The sequence below is a fragment of the Talpa occidentalis genome, unplaced genomic scaffold (genome assembly GCF_014898055.3).
Source record: "Talpa occidentalis isolate TD23 unplaced genomic scaffold, MPIMG_talOcc4v2.1 talOcc4.3, whole genome shotgun sequence".
Lineage (NCBI taxonomy): Eukaryota > Metazoa > Chordata > Mammalia > Eulipotyphla > Talpidae > Talpa > Talpa occidentalis.
In genome coordinates this window covers 110873324-110891729 of record NW_023603184.1, presented here as the reverse complement: position 1 = coordinate 110891729, position 18406 = coordinate 110873324, and the positions used below count along the sequence as shown (strand labels likewise).

At 34.2% G+C, this 18406-nt stretch overlaps 1 long non-coding RNA gene across 3 annotated transcripts in view; it reads right to left on the bottom strand.

Annotated features, from left to right (window-relative positions):
* Positions 1-18406, bottom strand: part of LOC119256002 (uncharacterized) — a 104316-nt gene that overhangs the window by 22816 nt on the left and 63094 nt on the right. For all 3 annotated transcript variants that reach the window (XR_005127603.2, XR_008553606.1, XR_008553605.1), the window contains exon 4: positions 334-404. This is a non-coding gene — a long non-coding RNA (uncharacterized LOC119256002). The remainder of the gene's footprint in view (positions 1-333; positions 405-18406) is intronic.

Sequence of the window (18406 nt, the reverse complement as noted above, 5' to 3'; positions counted from 1 at the left end):
TAGGCTTGCTATTTCTAATTAGGCTTGCTATATCTAATCCTTTTTAGTGTATTTACATGGTCTACCAGAGGTGAACCTGCTGACCTCAATGGTTAATATAGAGATGGGCATGTAACTCAAACTGGGCAGATTGAGTCCTTCAAATTTATAACTTTAATAATTTGTAAGTTTTGGGGATACCTGCAGCCATTTTGCTGCCACATAGTCAAATTCTGATTTGAAGTAAGGCAGAAACAAGCAGAACTGGAATCAAGAAGGTAACAGAATAGAGTTGTGATGATAATATTTGAACTCTTGCATTCAGCAAGAGATGTAGCTTTTGGTCTTACTTACATTTTTCTGTTATTTGATCATGAAGTGTCCTGGCTTGTGCAGGTCCCATAGTGTTAAGCTCCAAATAGTTCCTATTAGGTCAAATAATTTATAATTTAGTCAAGTAAAAGGAAAAAAAAAAAAAAAAGGAAAAATTTATAATTTAGTCAAGTAAAAGGGCCTACATATGTAGGCCCTGTTGAAGTGTTTCTATTGTTTTAGATACAACAATTGTTTCTTCCATTATGCCTATTAACATGAAAATTTTTCTCATATGGTTTTTTATCTTTAATTAATTAGATTAAATGCAACTGCTTAGGAAAGTTTCCATAGTGACTTTAAACAATAAAATCTCAGATGATCTTATGAGTTATGCCACAGTAAATCAGGAAAATGTGCAGATAATCTTTCTTGGATGCCTCTTGGGACGACTGATTGTTTAAAACGTCAACTGTGAAGACATATATTGTCTTATGCACCATGAAGAACAGTTATACTGAAGTGTTAAAATTTCTAAATGATTATCATATTTAAGAGGACTAACAATAAAAATTTTACTTGGAAGCAGTGAAATTATTTTCTTAACTCAGGAAAATTTTGCAAAAGTCTGTAGTCATTATTCACAATTATAACTAGCTCTTTATACAAGAATGTGAAAGAAGACTAAGGATATACTCGGAAGATAAAATTATAATTAATTGTCAAATATAAATTATTATCTTCTCCTTATTCATCATAGTGATTGTCTTTTAAAATCTGGGGTGTATTGGGGGCCTCCCCGGTGGCGCAGCGGTTGAGCGCTGGGTTGCGAAGCTGCCCGCAGCCTCTGCGGCGCCGGTTCGATCCCCGGCTGCTCCCCAGCCACCGGAGGAGGGTCCCACATGGTGCGCAGACCTCTCCTGCCGCCCGCTGCTCCCCTCAGCAGTGTACTTCGGTCCTTCTGCCTGCTCTGCTCCCCGCTCTGGCTCTGGTGAATTCTCTCACCCTCCCGCGCTTCTGACTGTACCCAGTGCATGTATAAACAAAAACAAACAAACAAATAAATAAACAAACAAACATGCCTCTATAAAAAAAAAAAAAATAAAATAAAATCTGGGGTGTATAAAGTCAATGAATCCTTTTGATGAGGGGTTTGCTCTTGGTTAAAATATTTTTATTTTTGTCTTCTTTCTTAGGAAAAATGTTGAAATAACCAAAGCTTTGGAAAAAAGTAATAAATAATATGATAAAATAATGTTGTTAAAATGTCCATACTACCCAAAGTGATCTAAAAAGCAATGCAATTCCTGCTAAAGTTGTGACAGTATTTTTCATAGAAATAAAAAAAGAGCAAAATTTGTTTGAATACAAAGACTCCACAGAGCCAGAGCACTCTATAGAAGCAGAAGGTCTTGAGAAAGAACAAAGCTGGAGGCATCACACGTACTGATTTCAAACTATATTACAAAGTTATAGTAATTAAAACAGCATGATATTGGCATAAAAGCAGACACAAAGACCAGTGGAACACAGTCAAGAACACAGAAATAAATCCAAGGGAGCCATAAATTTACTATGGGGAAAGGACAGTCACTTTAACAAACATGTTGAAAAACATGTTTTTCAACATGTTTGTTATTCACATGTAAAAGTATGAAATTGAACCCCTATCTTACACTACTTTCAAAAATTAATTCAATATGGATTAAGGATGTAAACATAAGACTTAACTCATAAAACTTCTGGAAGAAAACATAGGGAAAAGTCTCCTTGGATTTGGATATGACATTAAAAACACAAGTAACAAAAGCAAGAATTAACAAGTGGGACGAAGTTAAACTAGTATCTACAAAAGAAACAACAAATGAAAAGGCAACTTTTTTAATGGAAGGAAATATTTACAAACCATCTATTTGATAAGGATAAGGACATAGGATATACACAGAACTCATACAACTCAATAATAACAAATAAAAAATTATATATTCATCATAAAAAGTTACTGAGAAGAGAATGTGCAGATGGAGACTTCGCTGTAGAGCTTTTTAAACTGTATTTTTGATCATGTGAATTACCTATTAAATAATTTAAAATTTGAATTAAAACATTAATAAAATAGTCTAACTTAAAAGAGGAATTTACTGTGAATTGAATTAAATATCCACATCTTTCCCCATTCAAAAGTTAGATATGAATTCTATTATCTCCTCCCCACAATCAAAATAATTTTTACAATGAAGAGTATCACATTTATTGTTCTAAAATTTTAAATTTAGATTATGCTATTGAGAGTATATAAACTGCATGATATTACTTATAATAATTACTAGTGCAGTTTATTTTCACATGAAGTGACAATTTATACTAGCTTTTATTTTGCACCTGTTTTCTACATTTCTGAAACATGTTCCAATCATTAGGATGAATGCAGTAATTAAGGGTCTACTAAAGATGAATCATTATCCATATATGCTTTGTGAATTTAGATCACTCGGGTATCTGCCACTATTATTAAAACAATTCATTCTCATTTCATGAGGCATTCTTATAGACTAATTTTCTTTTAGTCCTCACATCAATTTTTTTCTCTTATTGTACCACGAAATGCTACCTTGTGAGAAGAGCATTTTGCATTTCAAGGTGAAGGTAACAGTATTTAGTGAATAATAGTGACACCTGCAATCCTTAGTATTACATAAAATAGTAATAAGATCAGCTTCATGCTACAAAAATGACAGCTGAAAATCCTTTTCAGCACAGCAGGGTACTTTTGCTACTGCTTGGTCTGTTTGAATTGTTTGTGCTCTTCAGTCTAATCAGTTTCAGGAATAATTTTCATTTCTTCCAATACTTGTTTTAGTATTAGAAACTATTATTGGAGATGGTCATTGTACATGCTCTTTTTTTTTTTTTTTGTCTCCTCTGTAGAGAAAGTCTCCTAAGAGAGCTTTCTGGGACAATTGCATTTTTCAGGGTCTGATTCATGCATATTTGGGTTATATTGTTCTGTGAGGTGACACTGTATTGAGTGAAGACTCTCTTAGCATCCCTTGAATTATCCATAGGCCTAGTTAAACTGATGCTCTTGATTCCTTCTGCAAAACATAATAGTGCTTAGAACAAGATGAATGTGAAAGGCTAAAGATTGCTCTTCATGCACTTTGCTCCTCCTTGGACAGTTAAATACATACCATAAGTCAGGGAGCTTGCTTGTCCTTATACTTTCTTTTATGTCAAATTTTTTGGTAATCATAAGAACATATATTTCATTAAATATTACATAACTGACGAAAGTGAAAACAAAGTGATGTCTTTATGCTATTTAAAGTGAAAGCTTGGGAAAAAGAATCAAAAAAATCACTTAAAATCTTGTTGGTTTAAGAATTGATAACTATAAACATATTAGAAACATTATACAGAATAAAAAGATTTCTTATTGTTCTTGCTCAAAAACTGCATTTCTTTTTTATTTTATATATTTTTACATCATTTTCATTTTTGCACAATATATCCATTTTTATCTTGGTTATAGTTCCCATACAATTCCCACCCCATTTGTTTTGATCCTACTCCCTTCTCCTCCCCTCTCCCCCTGCCCAGTGTGTCTCTGGTTTATAGTTGCTTGTTGATTTTGATTTTTACTTTATTATAATTAGTCTTTTTCCTGGTCCCGTATTTAGGTTTTCTAGATTCCTGCTATGAGTGAGACCATCCGGTATTTTTCTTTTTCTTTCTGGCTTATTTCGCTGAGCATGATTCATTTCAGCTCCCTCCAAGTTGCTGCAAATTGCATGAGTTTATCTTTCTTGATTGCTGAGTAATATCCCATTTTGTATATGTACCACATCTTCTTGATCCAGTCATCTATTTTTGGGTATTTGGGTTATTTCCATAGCTTACCTATTGTAAATGGTGCTGCTATAAACACAGGGGTGCAGGTGCCCTTTTGAATTAATGATTCTGTGTCCTTTGGGTAAATACCTAGGAGTGGAATTGCTGGATCATATGGAAGCTCCATCTTTAGCAGACTGAGGAATCTCCACACAGCTCTCCATAGTGGTTGGACCAGAAAAAATTGCATTTGTAAGATTTTTCTTTATATAAAAAATGAAAATTGAAAATCTTAATGACATTACATAATGAATATGGTTCACTCAAGACATCAAAGCTCCAGTAGGTAGAGTGGTGGATAATGCTGTTGTGAACATAGGAGTATATACATCTTTTTGTATAAGTGTTTTAACATTCTTTGGTTAAATACCTAGAAGTGATATTGCTGGATCATAGAGTGTTAACATTTGTATTTTTGGAGAAATATCCATACTGTTTTCCACGCAATTATATTTCTGCACAAAATCTTATTTCTCAACAGTGGATGAGCATTCTTTTTCTCCACAACCTACATAACATTTGTTGTTTCCATTTTTTTTTTTTTTTTTTGGAAATAGGTCCTTCTCCCAGGGGGAATGGGATATCTCACTGTGATTTTGATTTGCATTTCTCTTATGTAATTGATGTTGTACATTTTTTCATCTGCCTGTAAGTCATCTGTTTATTTTTGGAGAAGTGTTTTATTTAGGTTTTGTCCATTTGTTGATTGTGGTGCTTGTTTTTTTGTTGTTGAGTTCTTATGTGTTTTAGAAATTAATCCCTTGTTGGATATATGGGATGTGTGACTATCTTCTAGCCCATAGGAGAAGATATTTTTATTTTTGTGGTGGTTTCTTTGGATATACAAAACCATATAAATTTGATGTAGTCTCATTTATTTTTGATTTTGTCCCCCTTGCCATTGGAGTTCCATCCTCAGATACATCTCTGAGGTCGATGCCTAGGAATGTGCCATCTTAGTTTTCTTTTGTGTAGCTTATAATTTCATTTCTTATATATGTAAGTATTTAATCCATTTTGAATTCATTCTTGAATATGTAGTTATGATTTTCTTCCTTCCTTCCTTTCTTCCTTCCTTCCTTCCTTCCTTCCTTCCTTCCTTCCTTCCTTCCTTCCTTCCTTCCTTCCTTCCTTCCTTCCTTCCTTCCTTCCTTCCTTCCTTCCTTCCTTCCTTCCTTCCTTCCCTTCCTCCTTCCCTCCTTCCTTCCTTTCCTTTCCTCCTTCCTTCCTTCTTTCCTTCTTTTCTTCCTCCCTTCCCCGCTCCCTCCCTCCCTTCCTTTTTTTCTTTTTTTACTTGTGGCTGCCCAGGTTTCCCAACACCATTTGTTAAAAGAGGTTTCCCTGTCTCCAGTGTGTGGCTATGGATCTTCTGTCAAAGATTAACTGTCCATATTTGTGTGGGTTTATTTCTGGACTCTCCTTTATTCAACTGGTCTGTTATTTCTGTCTTTGTCCCAATACCATACTGATTTGACTACTATGACTACGTACTACGTAGTATAGCTTGAATTCAGGGTGTGTGATACCTCCATTTTTCCTCTTTTCTCTAAGAATTGCATTGGCTATTCAGGATCTATTACAGTTCCATAAATTTTAAAATTATTTATTGTATTTCCTTGAAAAATTGGGATTTTGATATTGTGTTGAATCTGTAAATTCCTTTAGGTAACATGGTGATCTAAAAGAGTCTTCTAATCCATGAATATGGGATAGTTTTCCATTTCTTTCCTCTGAATGCTATATAGTTATCATTGCACAGATCCTTCATCTCCTTTGTTGTTTATTCCCAGGTATTTTATCCATTTTGGTGGGACTGTTTTCTTAATTTCTTTCTTCTAATACATTGCTTGCATATAAAAATAACATTTTTTGTGGACTGATTTTGATTCCTGCCACTTTACTGTATTCATTTATTATTTCTAGTATTTTTAAAGAGCATCTTTTGGATGTTTTATGCATATTATCATATCATCTGTGAACTATGATAATTTCACTTCTTTTATAATTTGGATTCCTTTTATATCTTTTTCTTGCCTAACTGCTCCTGCTAGGACTCCCCAATATTGTGTTGAACAGTACTGCTGAAGGTGGGCATCCTTGCCTTGTTCCTGCTATTAGAAAAAAATGCTTTCACTTTAAGACCACTGGTTATCATGTTGGCTATGTGTTTGCCATATAATGACCACGAACTATATTGAGATATGTTCCTTTTATTCCCATTTTATGAAAACTTTTTTGAATCTTGTCAAATGCTTTTTCAGCATCTATTGAAATAATCATATGCTATTTAACTTCCTTGTTTGTTGATGTGGTGATTGGCATTAATTGATTTGCACATGTTGAACTAACCTTGTATCCCTGGAATGAATCCTACTTAGATTTTCTTAATATATTGCTGGATTTGATTTGCTGAGATTTTTTGCAAGGAATTTTACATATGTTCATCATTTGTATCAATATCGGTTTATAGTTTTTCTTTTTTGTGTGCTGCTCATATTCAGTTTAGGGATCAAGGTAATTTTGACTTTGTAAAATGTGCTTTGGTGCTTTCTCTCATATTCAATTTTTTTTTGGTAAGGTGTGAGAAGGAGAGGTTAGAGATCTCAGTGTACATCTAAAATTAGAAGTAACCTGTTTTTCAGCTGGGACTACATCAAACTAAAAAGGTTCCGTACAGTGAAAGAAACCATAACTAAAACGAAAAGACACCCTACTGAATGGGAGAAAATATTTGCACACCATACATCTGACAGAGGATTGATATAAAAGGCATACAAAAAACTCATAAAACTTGATAAAAATAAAACAAATAACCCAATTAAAAATGGACAAAAGAACTAAGTAGACACATTTGCAAAGAAGACATTCGAATAGCCAGCAAGGGATAATTTTAAATGAAATAAGTTAGGATAGGTAACGTAAATACCGTATGGTGTCACTAATATGTGGAATATAAAGTAACTAAGTTAATAGTCAGATAAAGACAAGCTGAAAAACTAACTTTTGATAGCTGCTTGCAGAACCAAAGCACCAAGGCGACAAGGGAGTGGGGGGGCGGGGCTAAGGACAAAGAAGGAAGGAAGTACAGTGGTCTATGGGTAAATGTGGGGGAGTTGGTGGTGGATGCACTGTGGTGGTAATACCTGATGGGGATACCCTAATATTACCCCAGTCAAGAATAAATAAATTTTAAAAATAACCTTTTTTTAGTACTATGCAACCTGAATGAGTTGATCTAACCTCTGGCCACTCTGCTTTACCTTCTGGGGCAGTTCAGCTAATCCTTTGAATCTTGGTATGTGGCAGAGATTCAGAAAGCAATGGGCTGTTGGATGCTTCTGGACAGAAGGGGCACAGAGAACCCTGTGGGAGGTGATTCTTGGGTCACTGGGTATTATTCACTGAATATTTGTGTCCCTTTCAAATTTCTATATATCGAGACCTAAATCTGAATATGATGGTATTTGGAGGTGGGGGTGGGACTGGGAGTTGATTAGTTCATGAAGGTGGAGTCCTCATGAATAGGATTAGTGAAATTTTAAAACGGGCTCCAGAGAGATCTTTCACCTGTGAGGGCACATCAAGAAGTCAGCAATCTACAACCTAGAAGGGGACCCTCGCCAAAACTTGACCACACTGATACCTTGATCTTAGACTTCCAGCCTCCAGAACTGTGATAAATGAATTTCCGTATTATGTAAGTTACCTAGCCTATATTTTTTGACAGAGCACCTTGAAAGTACTAAGACACTGACAATAAGATTAATATGGAGAGAATGGGAGAACTTCTGGACCTGAATGTAGGTAGGACTGAGGATTGTCCTAGCAGTGCTGTGTATGGGCTGCTGATTGGTTGGTCATCTCAGTGAATGTCTTAAGTATCACATGCATTGCAGATCAAATGTGTTACACCCAATTCTGCAGCCGTATATAATCATACACACACAGTGTGTATGTATATATACATACATACATATATAAACCAAGTATATATAAAGCTTTAATGTCCCAGAAAAAGGGGAATCAGGAACTCAAATTAGCTAAGATTAATGTTTGTATCCCAGTGAAATGGATGCTCAAAATAGAAATTGCATTTCTGGAAAGTAAATTATCATTTTTGTATAACTAATTTGGTGGAATTAAATCTCAAAGAATGTAAAAAATATGAATGACTATTACCATGCATACTGTTTTGATGCGTTAAAAGTCTCATAACTTAAAATTACTTCAATTTTATAGGATTCTAGCTTTTGCTTCCTGTTTTAAGAGCATAGTAAAATTTACAAAGAAAAACTTATTAACCATTTGAAAATCTTTGGCTTTATTATTTATACTGGTACATTACCCAATTTGGATGAGGGATAATAATAGAAGATGATGTCACTAGAGGACAGTGTTATTTTATATTTTTCACAAAACAATTTCCCATATACTTATTGATAAAATTGTAAGTGCTGTGATGGAAATTGAAAAATTACATTAAAAAATTTCAATCAGATGTTTAAAGCAGTAAAGATTGAGTTACTGAGAGACTGTTAAAAACCAAAGAATTAGGTTTCATATTAATACAGACATGTATTAATATATTCTTAGACACTCAAATAGACTCATTCAATTACTATTTATTGAATAAGTAAATACTGTTTATTAGCATTTTGGTTATTTCGTGGGATCTTGTACTTGGCTTAAATCCGTTAAAAATCCCAGCAAATCTGGGAGTCTATTGGTATGAAATTCTCTTGAACTTGCATGTATGATCACTCTAATGTATCAGAAGGTATTTTGATAAAAGGAGAAAAATTGTTTTAGAACAAGTGATTTATAGTGATATAAAATCTTAGAAATCTCAATATTTCATAAAGAGTATTTCCTACTATCAAAAACTTCTCAGAAAATGAATTATTTTCATGCAAAGTCTCCACTGTGTGTGGTTCTGCAGCCTTCTTCCCTTTTGTGTGGTTTGCTTATGTGATGCTGCTCTTTTGGTTGGTCACTAGGGGGCAAGACTGACTGCAAATTCCTTGGCTTGTGTGGGTCACACAATGTCTGCTCAGAACTAAGCTAGAAAGAAAAAGAAAAATACCGGATGGTCTCACTCATAGCAGGAATCTAGAAAACTTAAATAAGGGACCAGGAAAATGAATAACTATAAGAAAGTGAAAATCAAAATCAACAAAAAACTATGAACCAGAGACACTCTATGGGGGGTGGGGTGCGGGGAGGGGAGGGATTGGGGTCAAAATAAGGGGGTTGCAATTGTATGGGGAATATAAAAATAAAATTTATTTAAAAAAAAAAGAACTTGCTCTTGCTTGTTTTCTGAGGCATTAATAACACTTTTTGGACATGCTCAGACTTTTTCATTTCATACCAGTAATATTTTCCCTCAATTTCTGGGAGTTATCAGAGTTTTGTGATTTTTCTATTTGGCCAAGCAAGCATATTAATAAAACACCAACTGATTACTATCCATATCATATTGGATAAATAGACGTTTTTATAAGAATAAAACAGAGAAAACATAACTGATGAATCAAGAGTGTGGAATTAATTTAGCTTTAGGATAAACTTGTTATGTTTTTTTTTTTTCTTTTTTTGGGAAAAGTCGTGACAACTTAACCACTGGACCAAGCTCCAGAATTTGAGAGTCACTATCTTAGATAATGCCCCCTTGTTTTGATCAACTGCAGTGGTGCCCATAATTCTTTTATAGTATCCAGAACAGGAATTGTCTTTCTCTGAGGTTTATCTTCTCTTTGTGGGGCATTCATTTATTTAACAAATACAATCCAGGCTAGTGCTTTGTGCCAGGAACACAGAGATAAAAGTCCCTGCCTTCTGAAACAGATTATTTTTCAGTTGAATTCTGCTGTTACTGACTCATGTTTCTGGAAATAGCATGTATATAAAAAATACATGAAAGAAAAATATACTACACGCTACCCTTTACAGATGTAAACCAATATGCAGAGAAAATTTCCAATTCTATCTTTATTAAATTCTCATTTACATCACATAATTTTTTCAAATAGAATAATGATTTTTATTATTCCTATTATAAATCTGTTGCTACCACTGCTCTTTACCAATGATTGTATTGTTTGCCTTCCTTGACAAACTTTCTCATTGTTTAACTTCACTTGGAACCAATAAGTTATTTTGCAGTCTTTTTCCTGTTTTTTTTTTATTTCTATTCTAATTCATTGTCTTAGTTGCACTTACATTTAGCTTTCCCATAAGTCCTCCCAAATCAAAACATTCAAACATAATAATATTCACAGCCATCAGGCATTAAGCAGGGAGCTAAGCAGACATGAAAAAGGCAAAATGAAGATGAAACATCGTAATGCCCCTGCTGTTTAAATTGGAGCTTGGTCAAATTCCTATTAAGAATATTTGAGTTTGGAAAAAAAGCAAAAATAACAAGCTTCATGTATGAGTGTTCCAATATGGAAGTGTATGTAAGAAATGAATATTAAGTCCAATGAGAACTCAAAGGGTAACATGTAACCCAGGTGAGGTGTGGAGATTTCTGGAAGAAAGTGACATCTGAGACAACTTATAAAAAGTGAGGAGTAAGTCCATGATGAATATGAATAAAGACATTCCCATTAAGGGCAAAGCTAATGCAAAGGCATGGAGATGTGAAAAAAAAAATGCTGTTGCAATTCATGTGGAGAATTACTCAGGATGTGGTCATTAGATTACTACTTCACAGAGGAGAAACCTGAACTGGATGAACTGAATCCCCAAGACCACTCTCATTTCTGATGTCAGCTGAAAACTCAAAATTCCCAAGAGTACTCTCAGATTTAATAATTTACTAGAAAGAATCCACAAAAGCAAGATGAGGATGAAACATTGAAATACCCCTGATGTTAAATTGGTTTATGTTTATTACAGCAAATGATACAGATTAAAATGAGCTAAGGAACGAGGTACAGAGGGCAGTTTCCGGGAGGGATCCAGACACGAATGCCTGGTTATCCTTTCTTGGTGGAGTTTTGACAATAGCACTAACTCTTCTCAGTAATGATATTTGACAAGGCTCATAAAATACTGTCAACTAGGGAACATTACCTGAGCCTTGGTGTCCAGGGTTTTATTGAGACTTGATAACATACACGTTTGACCACCCACAAGGCTGACTTTAGCCTCCAACACTTCCAGAGGTCAAGCTGACATGTTGCTTAAGCCTCCTTTAAACATAAAGCACACTACTGACACAGACTATCTGGCACGGCCCAAAATTCCCGAGTAAACAGAAACAGTTTCAATAGGCAGGGCATTCAAAGGACACAGAGATTACCTCCCAGAAACTAAGAGCAAAGGTCTCTCTTTGGGCAAGGTTAATTTTTTATTGCACACCAGAAAACTCTTAAATTCCAGCCATACTTCCTTCAGAGGAAATCTGGCATAAGACTGCCCTCATTGCACTATGAGTTAGCTTCTGCCTCAAAGGTGGATTTCAAACCTGGCTACATATTAAGCTTACTTAACATTGTTGATGTTTAAATCTCCATCCTCCAGTCCAGAGATTCTAGTTTGCCTGGAGCAGGTTCAGGATTGGTATGTTTTGAAAGCTTTTCAGGTGGTTCTAATTTATGGTCAAGATTGGGAACTATAATATAAAGTAGAGGCCATGGTGTAGATATAGTCTGAGGAGAAGCATAAACAAGCGAAGCTGAGTCAAGAGACTGAGTTTTTGATAGGAGTTGCTGAGGTATCCAGAGAAAAATGCCCATGCTCAAGAGGCCCTACTGAGATGGTTTCATGCATGCATCTTGATCCTTACAGTGTACATCTATCATTAGATATAACCTATTTTTGTGTTATGCAACCTGAATGAATTCATATAATCTCTGCTTCATTTTCTGGGGCAGATTAGTTTACCCTTTGAGTCCCAATATCTTATTGGCAAATGAGATCATAGTAGATATCCTGTAAGTTGTTCTAGGTTTAATGTTTGAAACTTTCTTCTAAATGCATGTGCAAATTGTTTAACTTAAACATAAATTAACTTACAACATTTAATTTTCATAATAGCCCTATGAACTAGGTGTCATTATAATTTATTCAATATTGCTCATGGGTTATTTCATTAGTAATGCTATTAACAAAACATATTGGGGTAATTATATCTAATCTATTAGTAGGAAAATTGCTTATTTAGCATCTGAAGAGATATAGTTTTGTTTTGCTTTTGAGGTCTTTTAGTGCTGTAGTTTCATCTTCCCAACAAGATGTAAGTTATAAATTACAATAACTTATATTTTGTTTGCATCCCTTACTGCTCTTGTGCAAGAGAATGGAACCTGACATTTTGGAGGAAACAAAACTGATATCTAGGGAAGTCAAATGATTTGAAGTTATTCATTCGGAGTAGTGGGAGTAAAACCCACAATCTATTGACATTTACTCAGGAGGCTTTACCTGGAACTTATTCCCATGTAAATGGAAAAGAAATTTAAGGGGCACTTTCACACATCCTCAAATCACCTGCCACAGCTAGCATAGTTTTGAGAAAACAATGAAACTGGCACCAATCTAAATTCAATTAGAAATAAACTTTCAGGAAAATAGTATTTTAGTTATAAATGATCAGATTAACAAAGACTTCCTATATTTGTCATATAAGAGTTATCGATTTTAAGAATCCCATCAATATGAAAACAATACAGAACATATTGTACTTAATGTTTGATAATTTATAATACAGGATCATAATAAAAGCATCTCTTTAGATAGAACTGAATAAACTAGATTAATTTTAAATATTACATAATAGTTAAAAATAACAAAGAAACAGATTTTATATCATAATATTACAAAAAATGAAAAGCCAATCAATCATTCAGGAATTAAAATTTATAGCATTTATATGGTCATCATTTTAGATACTTTAACATGCATTATGTACTCTTGTCTTTCACAACAGCTCTCCAAATTGGTTACATATTCATTTTATAGGTAAAGAAAATGTACCTCAGAAGGTTTACATCAGAAGTTACCTAACTCTTCCAGTTATGGCTTTCTGTTTTTTTTAAAGATTTATTTATTTATACAAGAACCGGGGTACAGGCCAGATGTGGGGGAGGGTGAGAGGATTCACCAGAGACAGAGTGAGGAAGAGAACAGGCAGACTGACCGAAACACACTGCTGAGGGGCAAGACAGGAGAGGTCTGCCACGCCATGTGGTTGCTCCGTGGCTGGCAGGGATGGAACTGGCACTAAGGAGGCTGTGGACAGCTTCACAGTGCTGCACTCAACCGCCTGTGCCACCAGGGAGGCCCTCTTCCAGTTATGGCTTTGTCTCTGGAAGTTTTCATTGTACCACTTTGCCAAAAGATACACTTAAAACTTCCCTTTATTAAGTTGTTAGTTCCCCAAACTTAGAAAGTACTTAGGTCCTAACTATTTGAAAATAGTATACAAATGAATACCAAAATTATTTTACTTATGTACCCACAATTACTAATCAGATGTTTGAAAGCTGTGCAGTGCCAAATAGGCAGACTGCACAGAACATACACAGCTATTCTCTTTTCCTGTTTTTATATGGATTTTCAAGTGATACTTGCTTTTTGTTACACTAATTTCTGAAAATCCAGCTTTGCAAAAGTATGACGACATTGAAAGGAATGTGGCATGATTTAATGTTGATACTGTGAACTAGCTCAGGTTAGTAGTTTGCACTATGTTGAAAAAATGTTGAGCATCATTGGATTTCCCTGAAAAATGAATTATCCCATGATGCCCCTCTGGAAATGATCTCATCACACAGCTGGGAACCTCAGGGATAAGTAAATTCTCAAAATGGGATAGCTATTAAGTGTTGAAGTTAGAATTTGAACACATATTATGTTCATACATTCAATATCTCAATGACTGATTAACATACTTAATCTTTCATTGAATCAGACTATGCCACTATGTAAAAACTAAGAAAATTAAAAATATTATTGAATGATGTCATTTGAAGGAATGTGCAGAACATGTTAATGAATCATTGAAAAATTTTTCTCAAAGATATAATTTAAAAAATGCATTAAAACAACTTAATAAAGACAAAAATGCCTGGACCTTCTATATTTCATTTAAATCAGTATTGTCCAATTTACTGCAAAATTTAAAAGTTAAATTTTTAAGTGAAATTTTATAGCCACAAAATGGTAATTTCAAAATAGTTTTTATCTTGCAGATTCACTGTGAGGGTAAAAGTTCATAGTAATAAAACTCATTAAAAGATATTGAAACTAGAGAAAGGAAAAATATTGGTGGCTTATGGAGGAAACTGATCCCACAAATGCCTTTTTCCATTTTCCCCTGACGGAGGTACACAGTTTATGCTAGAAGAAAATTTTATAAAGGAAACTTGTTTGTGTTCAATTTTATTTTTATGCAAATGTTCAGATTGACCCTGTTTTTTTTTTTTTTGGTTGACCTCTTGTCAAGTAGAAACAAAAAATGTAGTATGTCTACATTTTGCTTCTTTCAATATTTGTAGTCATTAATGAAAAGGAAAATAGTATATAAAGGAGAGTCACTTTTATTCTTACCTTATAATTTATATATAGATTGAACTGAAAATATTTGGAAGCCTTCATTGACTTAAGTGTTTTTGGCCTTCTCCCTCCCACCTGCCCCTCCCCCCAACTGTTATCATGCTTGGATTGAAGGTATACAGGTTCTAGTTTCATAGTGTAGGTGATCAAAACCTGAATTAATTTGTATTGATGCATTTGTGTCATGGTAACCGACAAATGGGAGGCACAGACGTGGAGTTTATGAGAGTTAAGTATTAGAGCTTATTCATTGTTTCTGCACAATAGTCCAGGGAAAATTATCTCAATTCACAAAATTTGGCCTCCCAGGTGGCACAGCAGGTTGAGTGCAGTGCTGTGAAGCTGTTCACAGCCTTTGCAGCACGTGTTTGATTCCCGGCCAGCCAGGTAGATACCCACATGGCATGGTAGACCTCTCCTGTCTCACCCACTGCTCTCCCCAGCAGTGCTTTCGGTCCATCTGCCTGTTTTGTTTCCCACTCTGTCTCTGGTGAATCCTCTCACCCTTCCGCCCCTCTGCCCTATACCCCAGTTTTTGTATAAATAAAATCTTAAAAAAAAACAACAAAAAAAATCAATTCACAAAACTTATTCTCTCAAACATTTTTGTCTTTAATACCTGTGAAATTTATTTCTCCAAGCAACCTGATTAGCCTTTAACACACTATTCACAAGGACTGAATTGTCAAATACTATGCATATTCATTAAAAATTCCTATAAATGAATTATTTTGACAGATTAATTTATAGGTTGTTCTGAATACTAAAATAGTAAATTTAACTCTTGTCGGTGAAATTAGTACTGGGTTGGAGTCCTTTGTGAAGCACAATATATTTGAGTTGACTCTCTGTCATGCCATTTAGAGCAACTAACAGAATACAGAGCTGCTGAATTGACAGAGTTCAGTGTTGAGGTTGAGATTTTGTCAACAGAGTATAGAAGGTATGTGAGCAGTGAGCTTAGCTCTTCTTGTTTTGAATTGTGATTTGACCAAATTTCTCCATTTAGATTCAACTTTGTCATTTGAAGTAAATCATTAGTTTTATAATTCTTAATATTTGCTTATGTTTTGTAATTTTTTGCCTTCAAATATACCTTATTTTTTCTCTTTATTTCATTCTTTCCCCAATATACATCTCCCAAATTGTTAAATTTTAAAGTAAATATGAAAGGAAACCATAAAAGCACTGTCTTTAAATATCTTTAACAGTAGGATATATTTTCTTTTCCTTACTACTTGTTTACTTCATCAATACTATGGGCTATTGATAAATGCAGAGGTATAAACCTGTGTAATTTTCAGAGTCTATTTGCCTTAAGGTTCTAGAATCTATTATCATTTCAAGCAAAATGGAAGATGAACTGAGTTTTAAATTTGCTGACTTGATACTGGTTGAGAAGACTTAGATTGATGAAAAGTATCACATAAAGGGAATACTTGCCTTGGGGTTATTTTGTTTATATTGAATCTGTCTTTTTATTGTTATTGTTTTATTGAAGTAATATTGCATTATAATGTAATATAAGTTTGAAGTATGCATCAATGTCTATATATAGCACATTAAGTTCACAGTGAAAGCACAATTTTATCCTTCACCATACAACTGACCCCTTGTATCCATAAAAATTTTCTAGGGAATCAACACATGTTGATAATTTGGAAGCAGAATAAAATTGGGCAATGGTGGTAATTTAGAGACAGAATAGTGGGGCAAAAGAAGTAAGGGAAAGGAATTGATATAGGTGGGAGTAAATGGTAAAATAGGCAAAAAGGATAGAACAACATCAGGAACTCAAGCCAGCAGTAACTAAATTTCATGAAATTGAAGAAAAGGACACTAGGTTAGAAGTTGGAAGCAGTTATATTAAAGAATGCAACATGAATTTAGCAGACTTATGAAATATAGAGGGAGCTGATAATTGGACTGTACTTTTAAAAAAGTGGGGTGGGAGAAGAAACTTGAAATAAACTCTGTCTAGTCATTTTTGACATTAATTTGAAAGACAACTTGGTCTAGACTAAAAATTAACTAAACCAATAGAAGGAATAAAACAAGTTGTAACTGATATGCACTTTGTCTTTTCTTGCATCCAGAAGTTCTTTCATCTTTCCTGTCATTAACTAGCTGTTTAGGAATTTATCAGTAGGTTTGTTAATATTCACTCCATGAAAATGGTGTTAACTATGATGACATTGGTTACAACAGAAGGTTGGGACAATAGGGGTAATTTGTTATGAAGTGTATTAACAGTTGCAGAATGCAGGTTAGCTACTCAAGTAAAATGCAGATTATGAGATTAGCAAAATAGAAGGTTGCCTATATTAAATAAGTTATTGAAAATTCTGTTAAATAAGGTATGACCTTAAGTTAAATTCATTTTCAAAGACAAAACTTGGGTCAATAGGAAACACTATCCAAAAATGGAAAAAAAAATCTGAAATTCAAATTTAGGAGGAAATTCTGTATGTTTATTTGTTATTGAGGGTCAGACTATTAGCTTAGAAAAATACAAAGTTTAATATACATAAAAAGTAGTAACAAACACACTGCGGTGGCTTTAAAACATATAAGCACAAATTCCTTGGCATTCTTTCATTGAGAGGGGTATTATATGTTTCTTCCACTGAATCTGGTTGAATTTAGTAATTTGCTTGTAACTGATAGAATGCAAAGGAAATGCTGCTGCATAACTACAAAGATGGGCCATAAAAGTTGATGTAGCTTGGAGCTATCAGGTAAGAGAGTAATTACCCTGAGGCTGCTGTGCTATATAGAAACCAGGGCCAAATGAAGAAACAAGTATGTATTTATCCACAGTTCCAGTTTAAGTTCCACAACATCTGGGCTTTGGCTGAAAGTTAAGGACTGAGAATAGAATCATCCCATGGAAATGACACTCATGTGCCTTGTAGTTTAGAGCCAGTATTAACTACAAGGCACATGAGTGTCATTTCCATGGGATGATTCTATATTCAGTCCTTAACTTTCAGCCAAAGCCCAGACGTTGTGGAACATGTCTTTTTGCTGCGTTCTATCGTGATTCTTGATCTATACCATTCTAGAGCATAATCAAGTGGTTAAGTTACTAAATTTTGGAGTAATTTGTTATACAGTAATAAAAATTATAATACAATTGTTAAGTACCAAGTGAACTGTTAGCATAATCTGTTACAGGAGTTTAGAGGAGAAAGTAGTCACCAAAAGCTTAGGTGGAGGGAGGCTCCAGCCCTGAATTTGTAAGGTAGAATTTGATAGAAAGTATAGGATTCGGACAGTGTAACAGGGAAAATACGAAAGTAGAGTTAATGGTAAAGATCCTTTTTTTTTTTCTTTGAAATTCTTTTCTGAGAATAATTGCAATTTAAAATAAGTCAGTTAACAGAACACTGAAAAAAAAAAAAGAATAAGGTTGAATGGAAGAAGAAATAAATGAATTTAATTTCCGATCATTTAAAAATGAAGCTGTTGCGGCTGTGCAATGAACTTGTTGGTCTCTAAGGAGACTGAGAAACTGAGAAACAGACTACAGTAACTTTATACTGGTGACCTACCAGGCTGACATAGTCACTTAATTTTCACATTTTCTAAAAATTCTGAAACAAAGGCATTCTAAAGTGTTGTTTTTTAAAGTTTCATGGGAGAGCAAAACAATTTA